The sequence below is a fragment of the Aythya ferina genome (genome assembly GCF_964211825.1).
Source record: "Aythya ferina genome assembly, chromosome: 3".
In the NCBI taxonomy this organism is placed as follows: Eukaryota; Metazoa; Chordata; class Aves; order Anseriformes; family Anatidae; genus Aythya; species Aythya ferina.
The window spans coordinates 24,408,616-24,430,389 of NC_140298.1; the positions used below are offsets into that span (position 1 = coordinate 24,408,616).

General features: G+C 58.7%; 1 long non-coding RNA gene across 2 annotated transcripts; it reads right to left on the minus strand.

The window, feature by feature from the left end:
- Window positions 1-8,250: 8,250 nt before the first annotated feature.
- On the minus strand, window positions 8,251-21,063 carry LOC311433950. 2 transcript variants are annotated; one of them, XR_014691109.1, is made up of 5 exons: window positions 20,844-21,063; window positions 20,590-20,757; window positions 20,301-20,459; window positions 9,395-9,535; window positions 8,251-9,040 (listed from the first exon to the last, which is right to left on the minus strand). It is a non-coding gene; the product is annotated as an uncharacterized lncRNA (long non-coding RNA). The 2 variants fall into 2 exon arrangements; XR_014691108.1 differs by lacking the exon at window positions 9,395-9,535.
- Between the last annotated feature and the right edge of the window lie 711 nt (window positions 21,064-21,774).

The window sequence follows — 21,774 nt, forward strand, 5'->3', positions numbered from 1 at the left end:
TTTACGAGTTCGTTTCACGTGCCGGCATTATTTCCTTGTCTGGTCACGCATTCAGGGCAAGATCTATCTGGGGGGGAACGCGTAATGCCGTGCAAGGTTGTTTGGTGGTATGAGCGACAACATGACTTTAAAATTCTGAGCTGTTTGTATAGAAGCAAAGTACAAAAGAGTACACTATCCCCGAGGGCAACGTAGAAACTACCTGTTGCTTCTCAGGTTTAAAAGCTAAAAGGTGTAAGCAGCTGTCTGAGTACCATACTGACGTATACATGAACATTTTCCTCTCCAATGTCCAAGTTGGAGTGCAACATTTTTCATCGTGCTCTCAGATCAGGATTCTGATTCTAACAATGGTTCCTAGTGCAAATTTCCAGAGAAGGGGGAAGCAAACCAGTCCTGACTGCTTTGAATGAGATGGAGAGAGCAAACAAACGTAGACGAAGAAGATAAACCTGTAGCAATGTTTTCAGATAATTGCCACTGTCCAAAAGCTTTAGAGTGGTTGAATCCTTCAAAGTTCATTACTGAAAACTCCGGCAGCATCACTGAATTTGAAGGAGTAAGATAGACTTGCACCATCGCAGAGCCTCAGCCACAGTTTAAATGGGCACTGCCTCTAACTTCACAAGAATGAAAGAGAAGAGGTCATCTTTCTACCTTGTCAGCTACTGGCAGACCTAGAGAAAGAAAAAAGAAGAGTTGTTAACATTAGGACGTAATGCTTTTTTTTTTTTTTTTTAGGACACCTCACCAAATGGGTAATATTGTGTAGTAACCGGACAACAAATGAAAGGGAAGAAGAAGGGGTAGAAGGTACTTGCACGGCCTTAATTTCCGTGGCAATTGACAACAACCACAATCCGCAATGATTTCTAAGTGCCTTACACCATTGACCCTTGAGGCACAAAAACGGGATTCCCACATTAGGTAAGGGGAGTACGATCCCTCTCAAAACACGAGAGTCTGGGGACCGCGACTGAGTACTGAAAATCTTAAGGCTAGGATGTTCACGTACCAGAAAGGAAACTCACATTTTAGCACTAAGCGTAAGCCTTTCGAGGCAGGCTGGGAACCGGTTCTTTTTAACCCAGGGTCCACTTCAGCACCTTCAAAGCTAAAGAACTGGTTGACTGCTCTGTTGAATTGTGCTCCAGGCAGAAAGACTCACGTTCCTATTAACAGAAAGAGCTTAATAAAGAGCTTGCTTCCATCCTAAAGATGAGTTTTGGATTCAAACGTACCCTGTCCAAGATGAACAACTACCTTAACTTTGTGGGGTTTATGATCTGCATTAGAGATTTGTGACGTTAAGCTTCACAGCTCCTCCTCTGGATGCAGGAAGGATGTAGAAAAGGGCAAGACAACTTCCAAAACTCAATTGCATTGCCACAAAACTAAAGTAACGTACCCCTGCAAGCACAGAAACTCCTTTGCAAACCTCTGCAGAAGACATCTTGCTAGGAAGCGCCTCGCACTCTGCGCCTCGCACTCTGCGCCTCGCACTCTGCGCCTCGCACTCTGCGCCTCGCACTCTGCGCCTCGCACTCGGTACGTATAGCCAGGGTTGCCCTGTCCCAGGTGCAGGACCCGGCACATGCTCTTGTTAATCGTCATGCGGTTGGTGATCACCCAGCTCTCCAATCTGCCCAGATCTCTCTGCGAGGCCTTTCCACCCTCATCTGAGTCTACAACGCCTCCAAGTTTGGTGCCATCAGCAAATTTGCTCAAAACACCTTCTAGTCCTACATCTAAATTGTTTATAAAATCCGTGAAGAGGACCGGCCCTAAAGTGGAGCCTTGAGGGACCCCACTAGTGACCATGCGCCAGCCTGATGTGGCCCCGTTTACCACAAGCCCTTGAGCCCTGCCTGTCAGCCAATTGCTCACCCACCGTATGACGTGTTTGTTGAGTTGTATGCTGGACATTTTGTCCAGTAGGATCGCACGGGAAACCGTGTCAAAAGCTTTGCTCAAGTCCAAAAAGATCACGTCAGCTGGTTTCCCTTGATCAACTAGATGGGTGATCTTATCATAAAAGGAATTCAGATTTGTTAGGCAGGACCTACCCCTCATGAACCCATGTTGGCTGGGACCAATGACTGCGTTGTCCCCCAGGTGCGCTTCAAGAACTTCAAGGATCATCTTCTCCAGAATTTTACCAGGCGCTGATGTGAGCCTGACAGGCCTGTAGTTGCCACGGTCCACTTTCTTGCCCTTCTTGAAAATTGGTACGACATTTGCCAGCTTCCAGTCCACTGGGACCTCTCCAGATTCACAAGATCATTGAAAAATAATTGAGAGAGGTCCCGCGATGGCGTCAGCCAGCTCCTTAAGCACCCTGGGATGAATCCCACCTGGTCCCACGGACTTGTATAGGTCCAGGTGGAGCAGCAAATCGCGCACACGTTCAGGGTCGGTTGGGAGTTGATCATTCCCACCATCGTGGTCCTCCAGCTCAGGGCACCCGGGGTGTATTTACTTCGGCTGCGTAGAAGCTATCACGCATAAATGCCAGGCTCCGGATCCTCACTCACTATTCAGGTCAAGGACTGGGCTGCAAGTTTTGGCTTTAATTTGGTTACGTGCCTACATTGCTGTTTCCTGGCAGGTCATGGGAAGAAGGTCGGCTGGCTTGCGGCAGCTTACGTGCACGTGGCTTTTAGGCTGCAGCCAAAGCGTTCCTCTAGATCTGGAAGTTTGAAGATGGTTGGAAAAGCCATCCGAGTGGTTAGAAAGCTGCCTGGCAGAGAAGGACCTGGGAGTGATGGTGGATAGTCGACTGAATATGAGCCAGCAGCGTGCTCAGGTGGCCAAGAAGGCCAACAGCATCCTGGCTCGTACAAGAAACGGCGTGGCCAGCAGGACTAAGGAAGCCATTGTGCCCCTGTACTTGGCTCTGGTGAGGCCGCACCCCAAGTACTATGTTCAGTTTTGGGCCCCTCGCTACAAGAAGGATATTGAGAGGCTCCAGTGAGTCCAGGGAAGGGCAACAAAGCTGGTGAGGGATCTGGAGAACAAGTCTTATGAGGAGCGGCTGAGGGAGCTGGGATTGTTCGCTCTGGAGAAGGGGAGGCTCAGGGGCGACCTTATCGCACTCTACAGATACCTTAAAGGAGGCTGTAGCGAGGTGGGGGTTGGTCTGTTCTCACATGTGCCTGGTGATCGGACGAGGGGGAATGGGCTAAAGTTGCACCAGTGGAGGTGTAGGCTGGATGTTAGGAAAAACTTCTTCACCAAACGGGTCGTTAGGCATTGGACCGGGCTGCCCAGGGGAGTGGTCGAGTCACCATCCCTGGAGGTCTTTAAAAGATGTTTAGGTGTGGAGCTTAGGGATACGGCTTAGTGGAGGACTGGTTAGTGTTATGTCAGAGCTTGGACTACATGATCTTGGAGGTCTCTTCCAACCTAGGTGATTCTGTGTTGCAGTCTCCAAGCTGGGATACAACCGCCTGTTAGTTCGGCATAACTGAATTTTGTGTTCCTTGCACTAGCTGTTCCTTCACCTCCTCTGCAGAGACAAGGACATGCATCTTTTTCACGCTCCTTCATTAGTAAACAAACCAGGATAGATTGAAGCCCCTTTCTTCACGTCAGTAAGATACCTGCCTTTGGTTTCAGTGAAGATTCAGGCCCTAGCACCTGAAGTTTCTTCTGGATGGTGTTTCTTCTCTATAGGGTAATTTCATTTCCCTGTTGAAGACTTACAAGGGCGTAGTAACAAAAGCAAAGGCATAAAACGGTCCAGGAGGCATAGGCTGCTTTTGAGCCTGCAGCAGACTATAGGTATGATATTATCATTTCAGACAAATACAGTCTACGTAACGTGAACGGTTTCAGCACGCTTGCACTCTGCCACAAGCCAGAGAATGGGACCTTCATTTTATGACCAGATGGAAAAGAAAAACAACGACGACAAAAATTAAGAGAAGGAACTTTTCCTTCACCTAAATTTTATTATTTTGCAACTCCTTCAGGTGGCCACAAGGAATTATCAACACCCTCCTCTCCCCTCCCCACCCCCCCCCCAACCCCCCCCCAAAAAAAAAAATAAAAAAAAAAGAGAGGGACATTGTGGCATAGAGGTATAATTTCAGTTCACACCAGAAGACATTCTTCTCACTGAAGTACAGCTAAGCCCCACAAAGCATCAAAACAAAACAAAACGAGCCAAAAAGAGATGTATTTACGAGTTCGTTTCACGTGCCGGCATTATTTCCTTGTCTGGTCACGCATTCAGGGCAAGATCTATCTGGGGGGGAACGCGTAATGCCGTGCAAGGTTGTTTGGTGGTATGAGCGACAACATGACTTTAAAATTCTGAGCTGTTTGTATAGAAGCAAAGTACAAAAGAGTACACTATCCCCGAGGGCAACGTAGAAACTACCTGTTGCTTCTCAGGTTTAAAAGCTAAAAGGTGTAAGCAGCTGTCTGAGTACCATACTGACGTATACATGAACATTTTCCTCTCCAATGTCCAAGTTGGAGTGCAACATTTTTCATCGTGCTCTCAGATCAGGATTCTGATTCTAACAATGGTTCCTAGTGCAAATTTCCAGAGAAGGGGGAAGCAAACCAGTCCTGACTGCTTTGAATGAGATGGAGAGAGCAAACAAACGTAGACGAAGAAGATAAACCTGTAGCAATGTTTTCAGATAATTGCCACTGTCCAAAAGCTTTAGAGTGGTTGAATCCTTCAAAGTTCATTACTGAAAACTCCGGCAGCATCACTGAATTTGAAGGAGTAAGATAGACTTGCACCATCGCAGAGCCTCAGCCACAGTTTAAATGGGCACTGCCTCTAACTTCACAAGAATGAAAGAGAAGAGGTCATCTTTCTACCTTGTCAGCTACTGGCAGACCTAGAGAAAGAAAAAAGAAGAGTTGTTAACATTAGGACGTAATGCTTTTTTTTTTTTTTTTTAGGACACCTCACCAAATGGGTAATATTGTGTAGTAACCGGACAACAAATGAAAGGGAAGAAGAAGGGGTAGAAGGTACTTGCACGGCCTTAATTTCCGTGGCAATTGACAACAACCACAATCCGCAATGATTTCTAAGTGCCTTACACCATTGACCCTTGAGGCACAAAAACGGGATTCCCACATTAGGTAAGGGGAGTACGATCCCTCTCAAAACACGAGAGTCTGGGGACCGCGACTGAGTACTGAAAATCTTAAGGCTAGGATGTTCACGTACCAGAAAGGAAACTCACATTTTAGCACTAAGCGTAAGCCTTTCGAGGCAGGCTGGGAACCGGTTCTTTTTAACCCAGGGTCCACTTCAGCACCTTCAAAGCTAAAGAACTGGTTGACTGCTCTGTTGAATTGTGCTCCAGGCAGAAAGACTCACGTTCCTATTAACAGAAAGAGCTTAATAAAGAGCTTGCTTCCATCCTAAAGATGAGTTTTGGATTCAAACGTACCCTGTCCAAGATGAACAACTACCTTAACTTTGTGGGGTTTATGATCTGCATTAGAGATTTGTGACGTTAAGCTTCACAGCTCCTCCTCTGGATGCAGGAAGGATGTAGAAAAGGGCAAGACAACTTCCAAAACTCAATTGCATTGCCACAAAACTAAAGTAACGTACCCCTGCAAGCACAGAAACTCCTTTGCAAACCTCTGCAGAAGACATCTTGCTAGGAAGCGCCTCGCACTCTGCGCCTCGCACTCTGCGCCTCGCACTCTGCGCCTCGCACTCTGCGCCTCGCACTCTGCGCCTCGCACTCGGTACGTATAGCCAGGGTTGCCCTGTCCCAGGTGCAGGACCCGGCACATGCTCTTGTTAATCGTCATGCGGTTGGTGATCACCCAGCTCTCCAATCTGCCCAGATCTCTCTGCGAGGCCTTTCCACCCTCATCTGAGTCTACAACGCCTCCAAGTTTGGTGCCATCAGCAAATTTGCTCAAAACACCTTCTAGTCCTACATCTAAATTGTTTATAAAATCCGTGAAGAGGACCGGCCCTAAAGTGGAGCCTTGAGGGACCCCACTAGTGACCATGCGCCAGCCTGATGTGGCCCCGTTTACCACAAGCCCTTGAGCCCTGCCTGTCAGCCAATTGCTCACCCACCGTATGACGTGTTTGTTGAGTTGTATGCTGGACATTTTGTCCAGTAGGATCGCACGGGAAACCGTGTCAAAAGCTTTGCTCAAGTCCAAAAAGATCACGTCAGCTGGTTTCCCTTGATCAACTAGATGGGTGATCTTATCATAAAAGGAATTCAGATTTGTTAGGCAGGACCTACCCCTCATGAACCCATGTTGGCTGGGACCAATGACTGCGTTGTCCCCCAGGTGCGCTTCAAGAACTTCAAGGATCATCTTCTCCAGAATTTTACCAGGCGCTGATGTGAGCCTGACAGGCCTGTAGTTGCCACGGTCCACTTTCTTGCCCTTCTTGAAAATTGGTACGACATTTGCCAGCTTCCAGTCCACTGGGACCTCTCCAGATTCACAAGATCATTGAAAAATAATTGAGAGAGGTCCCGCGATGGCGTCAGCCAGCTCCTTAAGCACCCTGGGATGAATCCCACCTGGTCCCACGGACTTGTATAGGTCCAGGTGGAGCAGCAAATCGCGCACACGTTCAGGGTCGGTTGGGAGTTGATCATTCCCACCATCGTGGTCCTCCAGCTCAGGGCACCCGGGGTGTATTTACTTCGGCTGCGTAGAAGCTATCACGCATAAATGCCAGGCTCCGGATCCTCACTCACTATTCAGGTCAAGGACTGGGCTGCAAGTTTTGGCTTTAATTTGGTTACGTGCCTACATTGCTGTTTCCTGGCAGGTCATGGGAAGAAGGTCGGCTGGCTTGCGGCAGCTTACGTGCACGTGGCTTTTAGGCTGCAGCCAAAGCGTTCCTCTAGATCTGGAAGTTTGAAGATGGTTGGAAAAGCCATCCGAGTGGTTAGAAAGCTGCCTGGCAGAGAAGGACCTGGGAGTGATGGTGGATAGTCGACTGAATATGAGCCAGCAGCGTGCTCAGGTGGCCAAGAAGGCCAACAGCATCCTGGCTCGTACAAGAAACGGCGTGGCCAGCAGGACTAAGGAAGCCATTGTGCCCCTGTACTTGGCTCTGGTGAGGCCGCACCCCAAGTACTATGTTCAGTTTTGGGCCCCTCGCTACAAGAAGGATATTGAGAGGCTCCAGTGAGTCCAGGGAAGGGCAACAAAGCTGGTGAGGGATCTGGAGAACAAGTCTTATGAGGAGCGGCTGAGGGAGCTGGGATTGTTCGCTCTGGAGAAGGGGAGGCTCAGGGGCGACCTTATCGCACTCTACAGATACCTTAAAGGAGGCTGTAGCGAGGTGGGGGTTGGTCTGTTCTCACATGTGCCTGGTGATCGGACGAGGGGGAATGGGCTAAAGTTGCACCAGTGGAGGTGTAGGCTGGATGTTAGGAAAAACTTCTTCACCAAACGGGTCGTTAGGCATTGGACCGGGCTGCCCAGGGGAGTGGTCGAGTCACCATCCCTGGAGGTCTTTAAAAGATGTTTAGGTGTGGAGCTTAGGGATACGGCTTAGTGGAGGACTGGTTAGTGTTATGTCAGAGCTTGGACTACATGATCTTGGAGGTCTCTTCCAACCTAGGTGATTCTGTGTTGCAGTCTCCAAGCTGGGATACAACCACCTGTTAGTTCGGCATAACTGAATTTTGTGTTCCTTGCACTAGCTGTTCCTTCACCTCCTCTGCAGAGACAAGGACATGCATCTTTTTCACGCTCCTTCATTAGTAAACAAACCAGGATAGATTGAAGCCCCTTTCTTCACGTCAGTAAGATACCTGCCTTTGGTTTCAGTGAAGATTCAGGCCCTAGCACCTGAAGTTTCTTCTGGATGGTGTTTCTTCTCTATAGGGTAATTTCATTTCCCTGTTGAAGACTTACAAGGGCGTAGTAACAAAAGCAAAGGCATAAAACGGTCCAGGAGGCATAGGCTGCTTTTGAGCCTGCAGCAGACTATAGGTATGATATTATCATTTCAGACAAATACAGTCTACGTAACGTGAACGGTTTCAGCACGCTTGCACTCTGCCACAAGCCAGAGAATGGGACCTTCATTTTATGACCAGATGGAAAAGAAAAACAACGACGACAAAAATTAAGAGAAGGAACTTTTCCTTCACCTAAATTTTATTATTTTGCAACTCCTTCAGGTGGCCACAAGGAATTATCAACACCCTCCTCTCCCCTCCCCACCCCCCCCCCAACCCCCCCCCAAAAAAAAAATAAAAAAAAAAGAGAGGGACATTGTGGCATAGAGGTATAATTTCAGTTCACACCAGAAGACATTCTTCTCACTGAAGTACAGCTAAGCCCCACAAAGCATCAAAACAAAACAAAACGAGCCAAAAAGAGATGTATTTACGAGTTCGTTTCACGTGCCGGCATTATTTCCTTGTCTGGTCACGCATTCAGGGCAAGATCTATCTGGGGGGGAACGCGTAATGCCGTGCAAGGTTGTTTGGTGGTATGAGCGACAACATGACTTTAAAATTCTGAGCTGTTTGTATAGAAGCAAAGTACAAAAGAGTACACTATCCCCGAGGGCAACGTAGAAACTACCTGTTGCTTCTCAGGTTTAAAAGCTAAAAGGTGTAAGCAGCTGTCTGAGTACCATACTGACGTATACATGAACATTTTCCTCTCCAATGTCCAAGTTGGAGTGCAACATTTTTCATCGTGCTCTCAGATCAGGATTCTGATTCTAACAATGGTTCCTAGTGCAAATTTCCAGAGAAGGGGGAAGCAAACCAGTCCTGACTGCTTTGAATGAGATGGAGAGAGCAAACAAACGTAGACGAAGAAGATAAACCTGTAGCAATGTTTTCAGATAATTGCCACTGTCCAAAAGCTTTAGAGTGGTTGAATCCTTCAAAGTTCATTACTGAAAACTCCGGCAGCATCACTGAATTTGAAGGAGTAAGATAGACTTGCACCATCGCAGAGCCTCAGCCACAGTTTAAATGGGCACTGCCTCTAACTTCACAAGAATGAAAGAGAAGAGGTCATCTTTCTACCTTGTCAGCTACTGGCAGACCTAGAGAAAGAAAAAAGAAGAGTTGTTAACATTAGGACGTAATGCTTTTTTTTTTTTTTTTTAGGACACCTCACCAAATGGGTAATATTGTGTAGTAACCGGACAACAAATGAAAGGGAAGAAGAAGGGGTAGAAGGTACTTGCACGGCCTTAATTTCCGTGGCAATTGACAACAACCACAATCCGCAATGATTTCTAAGTGCCTTACACCATTGACCCTTGAGGCACAAAAACGGGATTCCCACATTAGGTAAGGGGAGTACGATCCCTCTCAAAACACGAGAGTCTGGGGACCGCGACTGAGTACTGAAAATCTTAAGGCTAGGATGTTCACGTACCAGAAAGGAAACTCACATTTTAGCACTAAGCGTAAGCCTTTCGAGGCAGGCTGGGAACCGGTTCTTTTTAACCCAGGGTCCACTTCAGCACCTTCAAAGCTAAAGAACTGGTTGACTGCTCTGTTGAATTGTGCTCCAGGCAGAAAGACTCACGTTCCTATTAACAGAAAGAGCTTAATAAAGAGCTTGCTTCCATCCTAAAGATGAGTTTTGGATTCAAACGTACCCTGTCCAAGATGAACAACTACCTTAACTTTGTGGGGTTTATGATCTGCATTAGAGATTTGTGACGTTAAGCTTCACAGCTCCTCCTCTGGATGCAGGAAGGATGTAGAAAAGGGCAAGACAACTTCCAAAACTCAATTGCATTGCCACAAAACTAAAGTAACGTACCCCTGCAAGCACAGAAACTCCTTTGCAAACCTCTGCAGAAGACATCTTGCTAGGAAGCGCCTCGCACTCTGCGCCTCGCACTCTGCGCCTCGCACTCTGCGCCTCGCACTCTGCGCCTCGCACTCTGCGCCTCGCACTCTGCGCCTCGCACTCTGCGCCTCGCACTCTGCGCCTCGCACTCTGCGCCTCGCACTCTGCGCCTCGCACTCTGCGCCTCGCACTCTGCGCCTCGCACTCTGCGCCTCGCACTCTGCGCCTCGCACTCTGCGCCTCGCACTCTGCGCCTCGCACTCTGCGCCTCGCACTCTGCGCCTCGCACTCTGCGCCTCGCACTCTGCGCCTCGCACTCTGCGCCTCGCACTCTGCGCCTCGCACTCTGCGCCTCGCACTCTGCGCCTCGCACTCTGCGCCTCGCACTCTGCGCCTCGCACTCTGCGCCTCGCACTCTGCGCCTCGCACTCTGCGCCTCGCACTCTGCGCCTCGCACTCTGCGCCTCGCACTCTGCGCCTCGCACTCTGCGCCTCGCACTCTGCGCCTCGCACTCTGCGCCTCGCACTCTGCGCCTCGCACTCTGCGCCTCGCACTCTGCGCCTCGCACTCTGCGCCTCGCACTCTGCGCCTCGCACTCTGCGCCTCGCACTCTGCGCCTCGCACTCTGCGCCTCGCACTCTGCGCCTCGCACTCTGCGCCTCGCACTCTGCGCCTCGCACTCTGCGCCTCGCACTCTGCGCCTCGCACTCTGCGCCTCGCACTCTGCGCCTCGCACTCTGCGCCTCGCACTCTGCGCCTCGCACTCTGCGCCTCGCACTCTGCGCCTCGCACTCTGCGCCTCGCACTCTGCGCCTCGCACTCTGCGCCTCGCACTCTGCGCCTCGCACTCTGCGCCTCGCACTCTGCGCCTCGCACTCTGCGCCTCGCACTCTGCGCCTCGCACTCTGCGCCTCGCACTCTGCGCCTCGCACTCTGCGCCTCGCACTCTGCGCCTCGCACTCTGCGCCTCGCACTCTGCGCCTCGCACTCTGCGCCTCGCACTCTGCGCCTCGCACTCTGCGCCTCGCACTCTGCGCCTCGCACTCTGCGCCTCGCACTCTGCGCCTCGCACTCTGCGCCTCGCACTCTGCGCCTCGCACTCTGCGCCTCGCACTCTGCGCCTCGCACTCTGCGCCTCGCACTCTGCGCCTCGCACTCTGCGCCTCGCACTCTGCGCCTCGCACTCTGCGCCTCGCACTCTGCGCCTCGCACTCTGCGCCTCGCACTCTGCGCCTCGCACTCTGCGCCTCGCACTCTGCGCCTCGCACTCTGCGCCTCGCACTCTGCGCCTCGCACTCTGCGCCTCGCACTCTGCGCCTCGCACTCTGCGCCTCGCACTCTGCGCCTCGCACTCTGCGCCTCGCACTCTGCGCCTCGCACTCTGCGCCTCGCACTCTGCGCCTCGCACTCTGCGCCTCGCACTCTGCGCCTCGCACTCTGCGCCTCGCACTCTGCGCCTCGCACTCTGCGCCTCGCACTCTGCGCCTCGCACTCTGCGCCTCGCACTCTGCGCCTCGCACTCTGCGCCTCGCACTCTGCGCCTCGCACTCTGCGCCTCGCACTCTGCGCCTCGCACTCTGCGCCTCGCACTCTGCGCCTCGCACTCTGCGCCTCGCACTCTGCGCCTCGCACTCTGCGCCTCGCACTCTGCGCCTCGCACTCTGCGCCTCGCACTCTGCGCCTCGCACTCTGCGCCTCGCACTCTGCGCCTCGCACTCTGCGCCTCGCACTCTGCGCCTCGCACTCTGCGCCTCGCACTCTGCGCCTCGCACTCTGCGCCTCGCACTCTGCGCCTCGCACTCTGCGCCTCGCACTCTGCGCCTCGCACTCTGCGCCTCGCACTCTGCGCCTCGCACTCTGCGCCTCGCACTCTGCGCCTCGCACTCTGCGCCTCGCACTCTGCGCCTCGCACTCTGCGCCTCGCACTCTGCGCCTCGCACTCTGCGCCTCGCACTCTGCGCCTCGCACTCTGCGCCTCGCACTCTGCGCCTCGCACTCTGCGCCTCGCACTCTGCGCCTCGCACTCTGCGCCTCGCACTCTGCGCCTCGCACTCTGCGCCTCGCACTCTGCGCCTCGCACTCTGCGCCTCGCACTCTGCGCCTCGCACTCTGCGCCTCGCACTCTGCGCCTCGCACTCTGCGCCTCGCACTCTGCGCCTCGCACTCTGCGCCTCGCACTCTGCGCCTCGCACTCTGCGCCTCGCACTCTGCGCCTCGCACTCTGCGCCTCGCACTCTGCGCCTCGCACTCTGCGCCTCGCACTCTGCGCCTCGCACTCTGCGCCTCGCACTCTGCGCCTCGCACTCTGCGCCTCGCACTCTGCGCCTCGCACTCTGCGCCTCGCACTCTGCGCCTCGCACTCTGCGCCTCGCACTCTGCGCCTCGCACTCTGCGCCTCGCACTCTGCGCCTCGCACTCTGCGCCTCGCACTCTGCGCCTCGCACTCTGCGCCTCGCACTCTGCGCCTCGCACTCTGCGCCTCGCACTCTGCGCCTCGCACTCTGCGCCTCGCACTCTGCGCCTCGCACTCTGCGCCTCGCACTCTGCGCCTCGCACTCTGCGCCTCGCACTCTGCGCCTCGCACTCTGCGCCTCGCACTCTGCGCCTCGCACTCTGCGCCTCGCACTCTGCGCCTCGCACTCTGCGCCTCGCACTCTGCGCCTCGCACTCTGCGCCTCGCACTCTGCGCCTCGCACTCTGCGCCTCGCACTCTGCGCCTCGCACTCTGCGCCTCGCACTCTGCGCCTCGCACTCTGCGCCTCGCACTCTGCGCCTCGCACTCTGCGCCTCGCACTCTGCGCCTCGCACTCTGCGCCTCGCACTCTGCGCCTCGCACTCTGCGCCTCGCACTCTGCGCCTCGCACTCTGCGCCTCGCACTCTGCGCCTCGCACTCTGCGCCTCGCACTCTGCGCCTCGCACTCTGCGCCTCGCACTCTGCGCCTCGCACTCTGCGCCTCGCACTCTGCGCCTCGCACTCTGCGCCTCGCACTCTGCGCCTCGCACTCTGCGCCTCGCACTCTGCGCCTCGCACTCTGCGCCTCGCACTCTGCGCCTCGCACTCTGCGCCTCGCACTCTGCGCCTCGCACTCTGCGCCTCGCACTCTGCGCCTCGCACTCTGCGCCTCGCACTCTGCGCCTCGCACTCTGCGCCTCGCACTCTGCGCCTCGCACTCTGCGCCTCGCACTCTGCGCCTCGCACTCTGCGCCTCGCACTCTGCGCCTCGCACTCTGCGCCTCGCACTCTGCGCCTCGCACTCTGCGCCTCGCACTCTGCGCCTCGCACTCTGCGCCTCGCACTCTGCGCCTCGCACTCTGCGCCTCGCACTCTGCGCCTCGCACTCTGCGCCTCGCACTCTGCGCCTCGCACTCTGCGCCTCGCACTCTGCGCCTCGCACTCTGCGCCTCGCACTCTGCGCCTCGCACTCTGCGCCTCGCACTCTGCGCCTCGCACTCTGCGCCTCGCACTCTGCGCCTCGCACTCTGCGCCTCGCACTCTGCGCCTCGCACTCTGCGCCTCGCACTCTGCGCCTCGCACTCTGCGCCTCGCACTCTGCGCCTCGCACTCTGCGCCTCGCACTCTGCGCCTCGCACTCTGCGCCTCGCACTCTGCGCCTCGCACTCTGCGCCTCGCACTCTGCGCCTCGCACTCTGCGCCTCGCACTCTGCGCCTCGCACTCTGCGCCTCGCACTCTGCGCCTCGCACTCTGCGCCTCGCACTCTGCGCCTCGCACTCTGCGCCTCGCACTCTGCGCCTCGCACTCTGCGCCTCGCACTCTGCGCCTCGCACTCTGCGCCTCGCACTCTGCGCCTCGCACTCTGCGCCTCGCACTCTGCGCCTCGCACTCTGCGCCTCGCACTCTGCGCCTCGCACTCTGCGCCTCGCACTCTGCGCCTCGCACTCTGCGCCTCGCACTCTGCGCCTCGCACTCTGCGCCTCGCACTCTGCGCCTCGCACTCTGCGCCTCGCACTCTGCGCCTCGCACTCTGCGCCTCGCACTCTGCGCCTCGCACTCTGCGCCTCGCACTCTGCGCCTCGCACTCTGCGCCTCGCACTCTGCGCCTCGCACTCTGCGCCTCGCACTCTGCGCCTCGCACTCTGCGCCTCGCACTCTGCGCCTCGCACTCTGCGCCTCGCACTCTGCGCCTCGCACTCTGCGCCTCGCACTCTGCGCCTCGCACTCTGCGCCTCGCACTCTGCGCCTCGCACTCTGCGCCTCGCACTCTGCGCCTCGCACTCTGCGCCTCGCACTCTGCGCCTCGCACTCTGCGCCTCGCACTCTGCGCCTCGCACTCTGCGCCTCGCACTCTGCGCCTCGCACTCTGCGCCTCGCACTCTGCGCCTCGCACTCTGCGCCTCGCACTCTGCGCCTCGCACTCTGCGCCTCGCACTCTGCGCCTCGCACTCTGCGCCTCGCACTCTGCGCCTCGCACTCTGCGCCTCGCACTCTGCGCCTCGCACTCTGCGCCTCGCACTCTGCGCCTCGCACTCTGCGCCTCGCACTCTGCGCCTCGCACTCTGCGCCTCGCACTCTGCGCCTCGCACTCTGCGCCTCGCACTCTGCGCCTCGCACTCTGCGCCTCGCACTCTGCGCCTCGCACTCTGCGCCTCGCACTCTGCGCCTCGCACTCTGCGCCTCGCACTCTGCGCCTCGCACTCTGCGCCTCGCACTCTGCGCCTCGCACTCTGCGCCTCGCACTCTGCGCCTCGCACTCTGCGCCTCGCACTCTGCGCCTCGCACTCTGCGCCTCGCACTCTGCGCCTCGCACTCTGCGCCTCGCACTCTGCGCCTCGCACTCTGCGCCTCGCACTCTGCGCCTCGCACTCTGCGCCTCGCACTCTGCGCCTCGCACTCTGCGCCTCGCACTCTGCGCCTCGCACTCTGCGCCTCGCACTCTGCGCCTCGCACTCTGCGCCTCGCACTCTGCGCCTCGCACTCTGCGCCTCGCACTCTGCGCCTCGCACTCTGCGCCTCGCACTCTGCGCCTCGCACTCTGCGCCTCGCACTCTGCGCCTCGCACTCTGCGCCTCGCACTCTGCGCCTCGCACTCTGCGCCTCGCACTCTGCGCCTCGCACTCTGCGCCTCGCACTCTGCGCCTCGCACTCTGCGCCTCGCACTCTGCGCCTCGCACTCTGCGCCTCGCACTCTGCGCCTCGCACTCTGCGCCTCGCACTCTGCGCCTCGCACTCTGCGCCTCGCACTCTGCGCCTCGCACTCTGCGCCTCGCACTCTGCGCCTCGCACTCTGCGCCTCGCACTCTGCGCCTCGCACTCTGCGCCTCGCACTCTGCGCCTCGCACTCTGCGCCTCGCACTCTGCGCCTCGCACTCTGCGCCTCGCACTCTGCGCCTCGCACTCTGCGCCTCGCACTCTGCGCCTCGCACTCTGCGCCTCGCACTCTGCGCCTCGCACTCTGCGCCTCGCACTCTGCGCCTCGCACTCTGCGCCTCGCACTCTGCGCCTCGCACTCTGCGCCTCGCACTCTGCGCCTCGCACTCTGCGCCTCGCACTCTGCGCCTCGCACTCTGCGCCTCGCACTCTGCGCCTCGCACTCTGCGCCTCGCACTCTGCGCCTCGCACTCTGCGCCTCGCACTCTGCGCCTCGCACTCTGCGCCTCGCACTCTGCGCCTCGCACTCTGCGCCTCGCACTCTGCGCCTCGCACTCTGCGCCTCGCACTCTGCGCCTCGCACTCTGCGCCTCGCACTCTGCGCCTCGCACTCTGCGCCTCGCACTCTGCGCCTCGCACTCTGCGCCTCGCACTCTGCGCCTCGCACTCTGCGCCTCGCACTCTGCGCCTCGCACTCTGCGCCTCGCACTCTGCGCCTCGCACTCTGCGCCTCGCACTCTGCGCCTCGCACTCTGCGCCTCGCACTCTGCGCCTCGCACTCTGCGCCTCGCACTCTGCGCCTCGCACTCTGCGCCTCGCACTCTGCGCCTCGCACTCTGCGCCTCGCACTCTGCGCCTCGCACTCTGCGCCTCGCACTCTGCGCCTCGCACTCTGCGCCTCGCACTCTGCGCCTCGCACTCTGCGCCTCGCACTCTGCGCCTCGCACTCTGCGCCTCGCACTCTGCGCCTCGCACTCTGCGCCTCGCACTCTGCGCCTCGCACTCTGCGCCTCGCACTCTGCGCCTCGCACTCTGCGCCTCGCACTCTGCGCCTCGCACTCTGCGCCTCGCACTCTGCGCCTCGCACTCTGCGCCTCGCACTCTGCGCCTCGCACTCTGCGCCTCGCACTCTGCGCCTCGCACTCTGCGCCTCGCACTCTGCGCCTCGCACTCTGCGCCTCGCACTCTGCGCCTCGCACTCTGCGCCTCGCACTCTGCGCCTCGCACTCTGCGCCTCGCACTCTGCGCCTCGCACTCTGCGCCTCGCACTCTGCGCCTCGCACTCTGCGCCTCGCACTCTGCGCCTCGCACTCTGCGCCTCGCACTCTGCGCCTCGCACTCTGCGCCTCGCACTCTGCGCCTCGCACTCTGCGCCTCGCACTCTGCGCCTCGCACTCTGCGCCTCGCACTCTGCGCCTCGCACTCTGCGCCTCGCACTCTGCGCCTCGCACTCTGCGCCTCGCACTCTGCGCCTCGCACTCTGCGCCTCGCACTCTGCGCCTCGCACTCTGCGCCTCGCACTCTGCGCCTCGCACTCTGCGCCTCGCACTCTGCGCCTCGCACTCTGCGCCTCGCACTCTGCGCCTCGCACTCTGCGCCTCGCACTCTGCGCCTCGCACTCTGCGCCTCGCACTCTGCGCCTCGCACTCTGCGCCTCGCACTCTGCGCCTCGCACTCTGCGCCTCGCACTCTGCGCCTCGCACTCTGCGCCTCGCACTCTGCGCCTCGCACTCTGCGCCTCGCACTCTGCGCCTCGCACTCTGCGCCTCGCACTCTGCGCCTCGCACTCTGCGCCTCGCACTCTGCGCCTCGCACTCTGCGCCTCGCACTCTGCGCCTCGCACTCTGCGCCTCGCACTCTGCGCCTCGCACTCTGCGCCTCGCACTCTGCGCCTCGCACTCTGCGCCTCGCACTCTGCGCCTCGCACTCTGCGCCTCGCACTCTGCGCCTCGCACTCTGCGCCTCGCACTCTGCGCCTCGCACTCTGCGCCTCGCACTCTGCGCCTCGCACTCTGCGCCTCGCACTCTGCGCCTCGCACTCTGCGCCTCGCACTCTGCGCCTCGCACTCTGCGCCTCGCACTCTGCGCCTCGCACTCTGCGCCTCGCACTCTGCGCCTCGCACTCTGCGCCTCGCACTCTGCGCCTCGCACTCTGCGCCTCGCACTCTGCGCCTCGCACTCTGCGCCTCGCACTCTGCGCCTCGCACTCTGCGCCTCGCACTCTGCGCCTCGCACTCTGCGCCTCGCACTCTGCGCCTCGCACTCTGCGCCTCGCACTCTGCGCCTCGCACTCTGCGCCTCGCACTCTGCGCCTCGCACTCTGCGCCTCGCACTCTGCGCCTCGCACTCTGCGCCTCGCACTCTGCGCCTCGCACTCTGCGCCTCGCACTCTGCGCCTCGCACTCTGCGCCTCGCACTCTGCGCCTCGCACTCTGCGCCTCGCACTCTGCGCCTCGCACTCTGCGCCTCGCACTCTGCGCCTCGCACTCTGCGCCTCGCACTCTGCGCCTCGCACTCTGCGCCTCGCACTCTGCGCCTCGCACTCTGCGCCTCGCACTCTGCGCCTCGCACTCTGCGCCTCGCACTCTGCGCCTCGCACTCTGCGCCTCGCACTCTGCGCCTCGCACTCTGCGCCTCGCACTCTGCGCCTCGCACTCTGCGCCTCGCACTCTGCGCCTCGCACTCTGCGCCTCGCACTCTGCGCCTCGCACTCTGCGCCTCGCACTCTGCGCCTCGCACTCTGCGCCTCGCACTCTGCGCCTCGCACTCTGCGCCTCGCACTCTGCGCCTCGCACTCTGCGCCTCGCACTCTGCGCCTCGCACTCTGCGCCTCGCACTCTGCGCCTCGCACTCTGCGCCTCGCACTCTGCGCCTCGCACTCTGCGCCTCGCACTCTGCGCCTCGCACTCTGCGCCTCGCACTCTGCGCCTCGCACTCTGCGCCTCGCACTCTGCGCCTCGCACTCTGCGCCTCGCACTCTGCGCCTCGCACTCTGCGCCTCGCACTCTGCGCCTCGCACTCTGCGCCTCGCACTCTGCGCCTCGCACTCTGCGCCTCGCACTCTGCGCCTCGCACTCTGCGCCTCGCACTCTGCGCCTCGCACTCTGCGCCTCGCACTCTGCGCCTCGCACTCTGCGCCTCGCACTCTGCGCCTCGCACTCTGCGCCTCGCACTCTGCGCCTCGCACTCTGCGCCTCGCACTCTGCGCCTCGCACTCTGCGCCTCGCACTCTGCGCCTCGCACTCTGCGCCTCGCACTCTGCGCCTCGCACTCTGCGCCTCGCACTCTGCGCCTCGCACTCTGCGCCTCGCACTCTGCGCCTCGCACTCTGCGCCTCGCACTCTGCGCCTCGCACTCTGCGCCTCGCACTCTGCGCCTCGCACTCTGCGCCTCGCACTCTGCGCCTCGCACTCTGCGCCTCGCACTCTGCGCCTCGCACTCTGCGCCTCGCACTCTGCGCCTCGCACTCTGCGCCTCGCACTCTGCGCCTCGCACTCTGCGCCTCGCACTCTGCGCCTCGCACTCTGCGCCTCGCACTCTGCGCCTCGCACTCTGCGCCTCGCACTCTGCGCCTCGCACTCTGCGCCTCGCACTCTGCGCCTCGCACTCTGCGCCTCGCACTCTGCGCCTCGCACTCTGCGCCTCGCACTCTGCGCCTCGCACTCTGCGCCTCGCACTCTGCGCCTCGCACTCTGCGCCTCGCACTCTGCGCCTCGCACTCTGCGCCTCGCACTCTGCGCCTCGCACTCTGCGCCTCGCACTCTGCGCCTCGCACTCTGCGCCTCGCACTCTGCGCCTCGCACTCTGCGCCTCGCACTCTGCGCCTCGCACTCTGCGCCTCGCACTCTGCGCCTCGCACTCTGCGCCTCGCACTCTGCGCCTCGCACTCTGCGCCTCGCACTCTGCGCCTCGCACTCTGCGCCTCGCACTCTGCGCCTCGCACTCTGCGCCTCGCACTCTGCGCCTCGCACTCTGCGCCTCGCACTCTGCGCCTCGCACTCTGCGCCTCGCACTCTGCGCCTCGCACTCTGCGCCTCGCACTCTGCGCCTCGCACTCTGCGCCTCGCACTCTGCGCCTCGCACTCTGCGCCTCGCACTCTGCGCCTCGCACTCTGCGCCTCGCACTCTGCGCCTCGCACTCTGCGCCTCGCACTCTGCGCCTCGCACTCTGCGCCTCGCACTCTGCGCCTCGCACTCTGCGCCTCGCACTCTGCGCCTCGCACTCTGCGCCTCGCACTCTGCGCCTCGCACTCTGCGCCTCGCACTCTGCGCCTCGCACTCTGCGCCTCGCACTCTGCGCCTCGCACTCTGCGCCTCGCACTCTGCGCCTCGCACTCTGCGCCTCGCACTCTGCGCCTCGCACTCTGCGCCTCGCACTCTGCGCCTCGCACTCTGCGCCTCGCACTCTGCGCCTCGCACTCTGCGCCTCGCACTCTGCGCCTCGCACTCTGCGCCTCGCACTCTGCGCCTCGCACTCTGCGCCTCGCACTCTGCGCCTCGCACTCTGCGCCTCGCACTCTGCGCCTCGCACTCTGCGCCTCGCACTCTGCGCCTCGCACTCTGCGCCTCGCACTCTGCGCCTCGCACTCTGCGCCTCGCACTCTGCGCCTCGCACTCTGCGCCTCGCACTCTGCGCCTCGCACTCTGCGCCTCGCACTCTGCGCCTCGCACTCTGCGCCTCGCACTCTGCGCCTCGCACTCTGCGCCTCGCACTCTGCGCCTCGCACTCTGCGCCTCGCACTCTGCGCCTCGCACTCTGCGCCTCGCACTCTGCGCCTCGCACTCTGCGCCTCGCACTCTGCGCCTCGCACTCTGCGCCTCGCACTCTGCGCCTCGCACTCTGCGCCTCGCACTCTGCGCCTCGCACTCTGCGCCTCGCACTCTGCGCCTCGCACTCTGCGCCTCGCACTCTGCGCCTCGCACTCTGCGCCTCGCACTCTGCGCCTCGCACTCTGCGCCTCGCACTCTGCGCCTCGCACTCTGCGCCTCGCACTCTGCGCCTCGCACTCTGCGCCTCGCACTCTGCGCCTCGCACTCTGCGCCTCGCACTCTGCGCCTCGCACTCTGCGCCTCGCACTCTGCGCCTCGCACTCTGCGCCTCGCACTCTGCGCCTCGCACTCTGCGCCTCGCACTCTGCGCCTCGCACTCTGCGCCTCGCACTCTGCGCCTCGCACTCTGCGCCTCGCACTCTGCGCCTCGCACTCTGCGCCTCGCACTCTGCGCCTCGCACTCTGCGCCTCGCACTCTGCGCCTCGCACTCTGCGCCTCGCACTCTGCGCCTCGCACTCTGCGCCTCGCACTCTGCGCCTCGCACTCTGCGCCTCGCACTCTGCGCCTCGCACTCTGCGCCTCGCACTCTGCGCCTCGCACTCTGCGCCAGACACTTACCCGTGATAGCTGAGACTCGGGTTCATAGGGCTTGGGACGAAGTGCAGTTCTCTTTAAGGTGCTGGACCTGTTCAGGAAGCAGTCCCCAGCTGAGACCCAGGCCTGAAGAGAAGATGACAGACTTTCCTCATGCTGCTTTTGGCCTGCATCTTTTGAAAACTGTATTTTTTTTTTATGAACAACAGCACATTCTCACGATTTCCACTTAGTCAAAGTAGCAATCTTTCCACCAGTATCCATCCCAACCTCTTTCTACTTACCACAAGGCCAACCTCTTTCTACTTACCACAATCTGCATTCACATTAAGGCACCTTGTTCACACAGCCCGTTTGTCAATCTTCCAAATACTTAAGAACCTTCTTCAACGTCAGGCTGACCTGTGTGCACTTGGGCTTGTGAGGCCTTTTTTTTGTTTGTTTTTTTCTTCCAGTGCTCGGAAGGGAGCTTAGAATCCACCTAAGTAATTTCACAGAAAACAGACAAGGTGAAGGAAGTACTCAAACTCCTCAGCAGTAACAACCACAGAACCCAGGAACACTTACCTGCTGTCTCCTGAACTCCAGTCACTTCCAAAGTTGCTTCGCAGTGAAAGAGTGCCACCAGGGCTTTTCTGAAGAAGGCACCACCAACGTAACTAGCTCATAGAGTCTCTAAAACTATTTCACAGAGAGGGCAGAAAACATGAAGGAAAAGCAGCCTAGTAGGGAACACGGAGACCAATTCACCACGAGAGAAAAACACCCCAGGCTACCCAAGCCTCAGTCTCCCCTGGGGAGGCAATTCCCCCACAAGTCCTCAGGCTTCCTAATATAGCAAAGGTCAAATGACCCACACCTGGCAGGTTTCACTTAACAAGGGTGGAGCCAAGAGACCTTGTGGAATAAGCTCGTCTACCTGGCTTCAAAGTTTTAAGGTCTATTGCTCCTTATTGCTAGTAGAAATAACCTGACAAGGGGCTTAGTGGTTACAGCTGACCTAATGAATTAACTACAAAAGGTGCACAAGGGTCATATTTCTGTTAGTCATTCTGTGAGCAAAATTAGTACAGAGCCTGTTAAAAAAATCAATACAAATAAATAAAAGAAATGAATAAAAAAAGAAAATGACCTTAAAGGCAAACTTGCCATCGTAGATTTTCGTCTGTCTAGTCATGACAGATAAAGAATTTAGCAATCAGAATTCCTTTTCTTGATATTAATGTTATTTACATTTTCTTCTCTGAGATCCCTTCTTTATGCAGGACTTTTCTAAATCTAGCCCCGTGACCTCTGACTACACTATTTATAGAATCATAGAATATCCTGAGCTGGAAGGGACCCATAAGGATCATCAAGTCCAACTCCTGGCACCGCACAGGTCTACCCAAAAGTTTAGACCACGTGACTAAGTGCACGGTCCAATTGCTTCTTAAATTCAGACAGGCTTGGTGCAGTGACTAGTTCCCTGGGGAGCCTGTTCCGGTGTGCGACCACC